This window comes from Ylistrum balloti, unplaced genomic scaffold, assembly GCF_031769215.1.
Source record: "Ylistrum balloti isolate Yb309-2 unplaced genomic scaffold, AGI_CSIRO_Ybal_v1 Utg371012, whole genome shotgun sequence".
Taxonomy (NCBI): Eukaryota; Metazoa; Mollusca; class Bivalvia; order Pectinida; family Pectinidae; genus Ylistrum; species Ylistrum balloti.
In genome coordinates this window covers 551,693-562,653 of record NW_026782563.1, presented here as the reverse complement: position 1 = coordinate 562,653, position 10,961 = coordinate 551,693, and positions in this window count along the sequence as shown.

Below are 10,961 nucleotides of genomic sequence, written 5' to 3'. Positions count from 1 at the left end.
GCTAACCTGTGGGACGTCTGTGGCGTTGATGACGTAAACACCACTGGAACCGCCTGGTAATGAAACGATTAGGATATCAGAGTAAAGGTGGCATTCAGACATGTTCTTGTAAAATACAAGTGACCTGCATATCGCCATATAACGACACGGCTCGGCGCACTGGTACAGGGTGGGTGTCTGGTGGGTTAGCCATGGATAAGCTGCTGGACTTGGTTCGGTTTGTAATAGTTCAAAGCCCTGGTTGCTTATTCCCGAGTATCCTGATGATTCCACAATGTTTTTACTGTAAACCAGGTACAGCATAATGAGTTGCAACATTAGGCGCGTACTTTTTGTCATCCTGAATTGGATTATCCTTTGAAAATTTTCATAATATTTGATGTTTTGTATGATATCTCCAACATTGATAATGTTGATTTCGATAAGGAAACAAGGAACTCTTCTAGACTGAGCAGACGTATGGCTGTTCTGCCGTGTGTAATTCCTACGTTTAAAATACATCACTCACTGATGTGATCACTAAGTATATAGTCACATCCTCTGCTCTCATATAGCTTTACTTCACAGACATGTTCTTTCTTTTCAACGTCTCCCTAATTAATATGCTATCATTCCAAGCCTTGTAAAAAGGACACGGCGTTTGATTAATACTTTGAATAAGATCTCGTTGATGAAACGAAAAGAATATATTCCTGGTGTGGCAAAAGTAGATAGGTAATCTGCAGGATTGATGTTCAAGTTTTAGCGTAATCCGTAGTATTTAAAAATCATATGTAAATTTACAAAACCATTGCTATATTATTCTGCATTCGTTACCTCTGCGTACAGGAACAAACCGTTATACGTATTGATCGTTTTTTGTTCTCGTTAGATCTATTTGTAATAGCCGACATTTGCTATCTGTTGTCCCATTTACGGTAATGTCTTTCGAGAGCATCGCTGAATTGTATCTCATGAAGTGATCACTAGTGTTGTTTAAAACATGTTACGCCTACATAGGTTTCGTAGAATAATTTATTATGGCTTTTAACTACTCTTTGGTTATCAACTGCCTACACATGTCCCATGACAACCCCTGTCTTTCCTCGCGTTAAATACACCAACTATACATTGACAGAGGTGAATAAAAAAATCAGAGAACTATAAGATATACCATGTGCTGAATGAGAAGTAGAATGGGAACAATACAGTGCAATATGATATTATACATGATACTTTCCGCGTCTAAGTGATTGCATTTGGGACATCTTGTAACTGTCATTCCAAAACAGGCAGATAGACCCCGCAAAAAGCATTTCGAGGTCTTAATCAATTTTTGTTTATCATTATCATTATCATTATCGTTCAGTTACTGTAAGCATTTCAGCTTAATTTTGAAAAATGACGAGTTAAATGTCTTTCAGTATATGTCTAGTCGCATTTAAACACCAATTTGTCTCTAAATTAAAAGCTAGTGTTGAATTAAAAAATCGGGTTTATAATAAACATTTTGGGTGACATGGATGGTGATTAGCGAATGTCATGATCACAGGAGTTTAGCACGAATTTCCAATCCACGGTCCATATATATAAGAGTGTGCTTCATTTTTATGTGACGGTGATGATGACAGCATAAAAGAAACTATCAATCAAAATAATATGTACAGAATTTCTATTTTATCAACTTTTCATTTACATTTACTTTGCTGAGTTATCTCCCTTAGATCATAAAACTCCTATTACCCCGAAAACTTCACCACAGCAGATCGTTAATTTATATTTGACTATATTGTTATATATATTATTCTTACAATGTTTTAAAAGCTCTTATTCAAGTAATTAGTTTTATATCGCACCATACATTTGTTTCGTCCTTAAAGGGTTCATCAGTGATGCTGATGGCTTCAATGTTGATACCTAGGTATATGAGGACTATTAAAATATAAAAATGAAGATTAGATACGTTAACCGTCTCATTACAGATATTTAGTTATTTTCATAAAAAATTGCACATAAAAATTTCAAAAGAAAGTGTATATTCTGAACCGTGCCACTATTCCAATGAAATGAAACTTGACATGCAGTTTACCCGAAACCTCGGAGACTAAAGTCCACTAGCAGTGTCTACAACGTGTAATATCGAGATGTTAATGAAATATAGAGATATACATAAAGGCTTATATCAACAAAAACATGATGTTTTACTCAATTCTTGAGTTCACTCTCATGTGTATTTTCATAGAAATCACGATAGTTTGCTTTTGAAATAAACTGCTATTCACATTTCACAAAGAAATCATAAATGATCAGTAAACATTTCTATTTAGATCGGAGGTAAAATATTTCTGTGGTATATTTCTCGCCAACTATTCACAAAATAACTGCAGAATCAATTTTTTGGCACAATATGTATCAAAGTTTTGTAGGGATTATCCCCCTTCCACCAATATATCGCTTCCAAACCATTCTCAGTTTATCCAAGCTATGTGACCTGGTCATTTTTTTGTTTTTGTTTGTTTTTTTGTTTTGTTTACGCATGTCATTGTTTAAGGTCATAGTTTGAATCTGACTTGCATGAGAAATTATTTTTACCTCATTAAACATTAATAATAAAACAAATCATTCTCTGCTATTGCAGTAAGGAAATCATTTGTTTTCCATTCCAAACCTTTCTTCTCGCTGAGCATTTATCTTTGAGTTTTTTTTTCTCTATTGATATATAAATTACTAGTGCTTCACTCAGTACTTCGAACAAATTCGCGATACCTCCTTTTTAATAATCGTGACGAGCCTCTGTTTTGGTTTAATTGAAGAATGAATACGCTTTTGTCATTTTTCATGCTATTGAACCATATTGTTAAAAAAAGGGAAAGCGATAAAAGATAATCATTGTAAGGTAATCACAGATGGTAATACTTTTGGCATTCGTAATAGACTTTTTACTTTGATAAATTTTTCAACCGTCGCATCAGCCAATCAAAGATGACGTGTCAAAATGACGTCGTTTTTTTAATGTTGTTTATATGGGGTGATTAAAAATACCCATTGACAATGATAGTTTCAATCGGAATTAAAATCTATCTTCTCACTTTTGTCTATTTGTTGACCATTAAAAAGAACGAATTTTGGAAGATAAATATAGCATTGTGGAGTGTCTGTTTTCTCTCGTTATGGTTTAAGATAAACAAGGAATATATCTTTAAGTGACAGATTAAAGACGATCTTGCTTTATTTTCGCAAACATTACAATGGTATGAATACTCAAAAAGTAAAGGAGTGTGATAAAATTGATTTTTATATACAAATCAATGATAGGATGCGTAGAAAATCCTAACATGACTTAATTATCATTTGTAGGAGACTACTCTCTCTTACTTCATTACTAAAATTATTCCACCGTTCTATCGACCTGATGTTTGATGATATAAAAAAAACATGTTTGCTCTCTTTTCATTTATATCTTTATCAAAAATTTATTTAGACATAGACAACTTGAAATTCTATTTGTAACTAATTTTATTTTAGATGTTTAACAAACATTTTCAATTTCTTAAATTCTCTAACATATTACGAATTTTCCATGTATTACAATAATTTTCCATTTCTTTAGGTATTGTCTTAAACATCTTTTGTTTTGTTACATGTCAATAATCGGAAATCGCTTTCCTGATTAACACGTGCTTACTAAGGTCTATAATCGACACTTCTGTACAAGTGGTAAAAGTTACACGTACGTCAAGGGCTCTATACTTTGACACGGGAATCGGATTTTATTCAGAGATAATATAGCAGCCGCTGATGTTATTATATAAAGAAAAGTTTGTTTACATCTCCCCGCCAGTCCACGCCCCTTTTCCGGTCATATTATAACCCGCGTCAGTACAACGCTTGCATTTTAAGTTACATTCGCATTGTTAAACACCGATCTGATTTACGACGGGATATGCTAAACGTTTTACAATGAAATGTTTTGGATTGTTTCGGTTTAAGCTGATGAAGAAGATATTTCGGGTCGTTCTAATGTATACATTACAGGTGATGGCGTACACTTAAGTTAAACTCACAGTCTCTCATACTTGTGCTATTGTTCGTGTTCATGTCACACTTGAGACGCGTATGAGATTTTACTGGGCTAATGTTCGCACTTTGAGTCATATATTGTGAATATTTATTCATTATCACTTAAAGGCAATAAAATGTAATGTATGTAACTTGATTCATTTATGATATACTTTTATGGTTTTATTTTTCATTCAATTGGTATTTAAATAAAAAAAAAACCATCCCCCTCTCCCGCGCTCTCTTTATATATAGTATATATATTGTAATCAGAGTCTGAATCTGCTAAAAGTGCAAATATGTTTTTAATGTTCACTCATATCGTAGATGCACATTCACAACAAGGCTTTACAGTGTATGCATAAGCCTCAAGCTTTTTATATGATGATGTTCTGGCTGGAATTCTATTCTAACACTATTTGTATATTGTTTTTGTTTTTATATAAGATTTCCAATGATATATTGATTATTGCCTCTGGTCGCTGATTTTCTTTGGTCTTCACTTCCTTAAAATAAATAATATTCATAAACAATGTACAATGTGACTGCGGATCATTCATAAACTATATATATATACATATATAAACAATATACTCCAGGGGTTACACTCACTATCACTCTCAGTACCCCTGGAAACATCCTCGATATTCCAGGGAAGACAGCCACTATCACTCTCTGCACCTCTGGAACCATTCCCGACACTCCAGGGGTTACGTTTGCTATCACTATCTGCAAATATGGAACCATCCTCGATACTCCAGGGGTGACGGTCATTATCATTCCCAGCCCCTCTGGAACCATCCTCTAAAATCCGGGTGTTATACTCCAGGGGTGACGGTCTCTATCACTCTCTGCACCCCTAAAACATCCTCGGTACTCCAGGGGTGACGGTCACTATCACTCCCTACCCCTCTGGAGCCATCCTCGATACTCCAGGGGTGACGGTCACTATCACTCCCTACCCCTCTGGAGCCATCCTCGATACTCCAGGGGTAACGGTCACTATCACTCTCTGTACCTCTGGAACCATCCTAGATACTCCAGGTGTTACGGTCACTACCACTCTCAGTACCTCTGGAACCATCCTCGACACCCCAGGGGAGACAGCCAGCATCACTCTCAGCACTTCTGGAACCAGCTTCGATACTGCAAGGTGTCCCGCGCGCTATCACTCGCTGTACTTCTGGAACCATCCTCGATACTCTAGGGGTTACGTTTGCTATCACTATCTGCAGATCTGGAACCATCCTCGATACTTCAAGGTGTTACACTCATTATCACTCTCTGCATCTCTGGAACCATCCTGGATACTCCAGGGGAGACAGTCACTATCACTCGAAGCCCCTCCGGAACCATCCTCTAAAATCCGGGCGTTACAGTCACTATCACTCCCAGCGCCTCTGGAACCATCCTCGATACTCCAGGGGAGACAGTCACTATCACTCGAAGCCCCTCCGGAACCATCCTCTAAAATCCGGGCGTTACAGTCACTATCACTCCCAGCGCCTCTGGAACCATCCTCGATACTCCAGGGGTGACGGTCACTATCACTCTCAGTACCTCTGGAACAATCCTCGACACCCCAGGAGTGACGGTCACTATCACTCCCAGTCCTCTGAACCATCCTCGATACTCCAGGAGAGACAGCCACCATCAATCTCTGCACCTCTGGAACCATCCTCGAGACTTCAAGGTGTCCCGAACGCTATCACTCGCTGTACTTCTGGAATCATCCTCGATACTCTAGAGGTTACGTTTGCTATCACTATCTGCAAATCTGGAACCATTCTCGATACTCATGGGTGTTACACTCATTATCACTCGAAGCCCATCTGGAACCATCCTCGATACTCCAGGGGTGACGGTCACTATCACTCGAAGCCCCTCTGGAACCATCCTCGACACCCCAGTGGTGACGGTTACTATCATTCTCGGTCCCTCTGGAGCCATCCTCGATACTCCAGGGGTGACGGTAACTATCACTCTCTGCACCTCTGGAACCATCCTTGATACTCCAGGGTGTTACAATCACTATCACTCTTTGTACCTCTGGAACCATCCTCGATACTCGAGGGTGTTACAATCACTATCACTCTTTGTACCTCTGGAACCATCCTCGATATGGAAGAAGTGACGGTCACTATCAATCTCAGCACCTCTGGAGTCATTCCCTTAACTCCAGGGGTGACGGTCACTATCACTCCCAGCCCTTTGAAACCATACTCGATACTTCAAGTTGTCACGCGCGCTATCACTCTCCGTACCTCTGGAACCATCCCCGATACTCCAGGGGTTACGTTTGCTATCACTATCTGCGAATCTCGAACCAACTTCGAAACTGCAGGGTGACACGCTTGCTATCACTGTCTGCATCTCTTGAGCCATCCTCGGTACTCCAGGGATTACGCTCACTAGTGCTCTATGCGCCCCTGGAACTATCTTCGATACTCAAAAGGTTACGTTCACCACCCCCCTTAGTGTCCCTGGACCATTTCATGGCGATTATTTAGTCGTTCACACGACCTTGAGTTTCAACAAAACGTTTTGTCGACATATTGATGCCGTTTTGTTATTCAGTTCTATTCTATATAAATCCTGTAAACATATAGCTCATGACGTAATCTTTACTGATAGATATCAACATATCGTCTTAGACCTGATGATGGATAGTCTTCCGAAGACGATTAGAGTGTTCCAGCATGGATACAATTAAAATCATCCAACTTCCCCGTACTTACTAATATCCACACATATTTTTCAGTTCATTTCAGGGATGACTTGTTTCTATGCATATAATTCGTTTCAGTAAATATCAGTTACCAATATATTTTTGTAACTTAAGTATTTATTTAAGTTATATAAAAGGAATGTTGATTTTACTATCGATTATTTTATCTTTATGCAGGCTGTTAAACGTAGACTTGTATCAAATAAACAAAGGAACATCTGTTACTGACATAAGGTATAAATGACTTTGATATCAATCTGATTATTGACCAGTCAGAAGTTTTCCCCCTCCCATTTAGGAATTTCATATCTAAGCGGAAGACAATTGATTTTTTATGTAACATGCTTGTCCTTTACACGTAAACAACTCAAACATTGAACGTGTTTCTTTAACAGACAGTTTACCCCAATTAACAGATTAATTAAGCAGAACGAAAATCATAAACAGTATCTATATATACCTGATGTTTAAAACAAGCAGTAGCCAAGCCACCGCCCCCCAATATGATCCCCAGCATAACGAAATGAAGATATGACGTCATAATTAAGCGTCCAGTCCTTCCTCTTCATATACAACACTACTACACCGGATATTGTCATCAGTGCTTGTTCTTTCACGTGTAAGATATAAGAAATTATATATTTGTGAATCATGATTACAATCATATTGTTGTAAACGGTTTGAATAGCACATCTTGGGTAATGAGTTAGGAAATACATCTCGGTGTCCATAATTAAGATCATATTACCACAACGATACCTGTATTCAAATAATCAGGATTAAGTCCCCTTGATTATGGAGTCTTTGAATCAGAGGAAAAGGCCATCATTGCTTTGCTGATTTTTCTCTCTAAAATAGTTTTTGCATAAAATGAAAAGTAATTAAAAATTACAGCAGCTTCGTTATTTCTTTCTCTTGCTTTTTTCTTTATTTATTTACATAACAGCAGAGTGCAATCGATAGTAAAGCACAACACATTGAAATCTTTCATTTTACGTAGAGAACAGGGACACCAAATCCGGTTTACATACGTATCGCTTTATGAATAATGTGTATAATTGATGAAGTTTGAAATCTTCATCATTTAATTAATTATATGTTATAAATATAAGCAAGAGAAATATAGAAAAAAACCCAATCAAATCGCTATGAATATATGCTAATTAAATATTGCTCAAGTGCCCAATCCTATTGCCACAAAGTAGATTGATACATAATTTACTCAAAACAAGGATAGTGTTTGTAATCAATAACTATGTGGACATGGTAGATTCATACAACATTTGTACATGACAGTAATTGGAGCCTTCATTAACAAATATATTAAGGCTAATATGTCCTCCGATCCTGACATATAATAAAAGATTTAAATATATTTAGAAGCTCGAATTGTACGGCTGCCGTGGCAGGTATAACACCTCCCGCACCTTTTCAATAATTGTAAGGTGTTGAACATTGACAATTCGGTGCCCTATTGTCGCAAATTTGATTAAAAACCTATCTGATACTCTTTTTGAAAACGGAGAATTGTTTGATTGACTGGAATTAATGTGAAAAAGGACAAACAAACAAATAAATAAAATTAATGTTCAATTTGATATAAAGATTAGGTATAGCTCACTTGTGATCTGACACGCTGGCATCTTATGTTCATGGTAGAAAATTACATATTTTTTATTGCCTTTTAAACTAATTTCATAAAAAAATGTTGATAGTGTTATAAGAATATTCCTTTTCATGCAAAGGTACACGGAACCTTACCTTAACACTATAAACACAAGTACACAACTCCTCCTCCCTATCCCGTTTTACACGTTCCTTAATCAAAGTGCATGATAAGAATGAAAGGAACATTGAGGTTAACAGCTGATTGGCCATGCAATCCACACTTTAAAAAAAGTTGTTATAAATGTCCTTTTCCACACGTCATTAGTCACCTATGTAATTAGATATGTAAGCTTTAGTTTACACAATTATCACACGTGCATTCATTGATAAGCACTTTATTATATATAAATATATATATTTATATATATTGATTAGGGAAAAGACGATTGTTTAATGTACAGTTCACATTTGAAAAACTATACTGGAATCGATTGGATACATTTCTACAGTATCATGTGATGTATCGAAAACATATATATAGAGGTTGATTGTTATTAAGAGAATATTCTTTAACTTCATTTCGTCGAATTTTTTTCGACTTAAAAGCGTTTAGTTGACCCGACGACTTTGACTTGTGTATTTCAAATACCATATAGTTACTCAAAATACTTAAGGTCATATCGCCATAGCGACTGATTTTCAATTCAGCTTGAAATTGTAATAGATCGCTGTAATTAATCACCATAAAAATCTCCAGTTTCACGTTTTTTTCCCAATTAAGCTTTCCGGTCCAAGATTTAGATTGGTTTTTAAAACCAGTAAGTGTACATCCTATATTCCTCCAGTCTGTAGTATATATCATGTCAAGTTAAGGAGTGATACAGCGTTTCTAAATGACAAAAGGATGTTACAGTTATATGTAATGATTGTTTCTTTCGGCATTATGCTGATTTATCTTTTTTTTCTACAAAAAAGTCACTTAAAAATCTTTGATGAAAAATGGAGCCTTTAATCGCAAAATTGACTGTCCTATAAAATGTACATCGTTAAGACATTCTTGCATGTTGCCCCATTACGGTCAACGTTAAACTTTTACATTTTTACTGTAGCTGCTACCTGTGAGCTATATAATCATTGATTGTTCTTGTTCATGTAAGAGGTGAACCTCTCTTTAACTGCGTTAACGGTGGTGTGAGCGCAATTGGATGATATTGTATCTAGCAAGTTATCATGGATAATATTGTATCTAGCAAGTTATCATGGATAATATTGTATCTAGCAAGTTATCATGGATAATATTGTATCTAGCAAGTTATCATGGATAATATTGTATCTAGCAAGTTATCATGGATAATATTGTATCTAGCAAGTTATCATGGATAATATTGTATCTAGCAAGTTATCATGGATAATATTGTATCTAGCAAGTTATCATGGATAATATTGTATCTAGCAAGTTATCATGGATAATATTGTATCTAGCAAGTTATCATGGATAATATTGTATCTAGCAAGTTATCATGGATAATATTGTATCTAGCAAGTTATCATGGATAATATTGTATCTAGTAAGTTATCATGGATAATATTGTATCTAGCAAGTTATCATGGATAATATTGTATCTAGCAAGTTATCATGGATAATATTGTATCTAGCAAGTTATCATGGATAATATTGTATCTAGCAAGTTATCAGTATCAATAACAAACCTCATTGCCATGCTTGTATTTGTACGCAGATTTTTTGGCATTGCTTTTTACCTTATTACAATAATGGAGATTTCAGTGTATGTAAACATATTATAAAGTTTTAGAATAAAGTATTTATCATTTAATATGGACAGGTTACAAGTACAATATTAGATAACGTCAATAATGTACGTAGTTGTTATTATTATCAATAAAGAGTCATTTATTCAATTATTTTGTTTTAGGAGAGAAGGAAGGAGAAGAAGAACTTAAAAGGAGTAACATTGGATAGGGTTGTCGATCATAAACCGTGAAGAATATAACTTGTAAACAATAGCAGGAAACAATATCATAAAATATGACGTCAGTAGTTAATGAAAATATGAAAGCGTCACCAAACAGGAAAAAGGATATGTTTCTTTGTGTTTTCAATAATTTTTATAATTCTCTCATGATTACCTTTTTACCGAATAGATATTAATCTAATGCAGAAGAGTAACTTGGATATAAATAATTTTAATCAAAAGTGTATGACAGGGGACATTGATATAAAAGAAGAGTAGATATTCAATACTCATTCTAATTCGTTTACAATAGATTAACGACCGCTGATTAGGAATTATTGCCGTGACATATCTCATTTTCCAATATAATCATTAATACTGATAACAAATACTCGTTTCCATGACTGCGAAATGTCACTGTATAAATTGATGAACAAGTGGAACTGACGACAAAGAATGAATACTCTATGAATACTCGTCCTGTATCTTCCGTTTGATTACATCGAAATGAAAAGAGAATCCATAAAAATAGCAATATGGGGACATGTATCAAAGCTGGTATCGGGAGCAATACAAACACTATGGAAAATGAAACAAGGAAAGCGTGAAGTTGC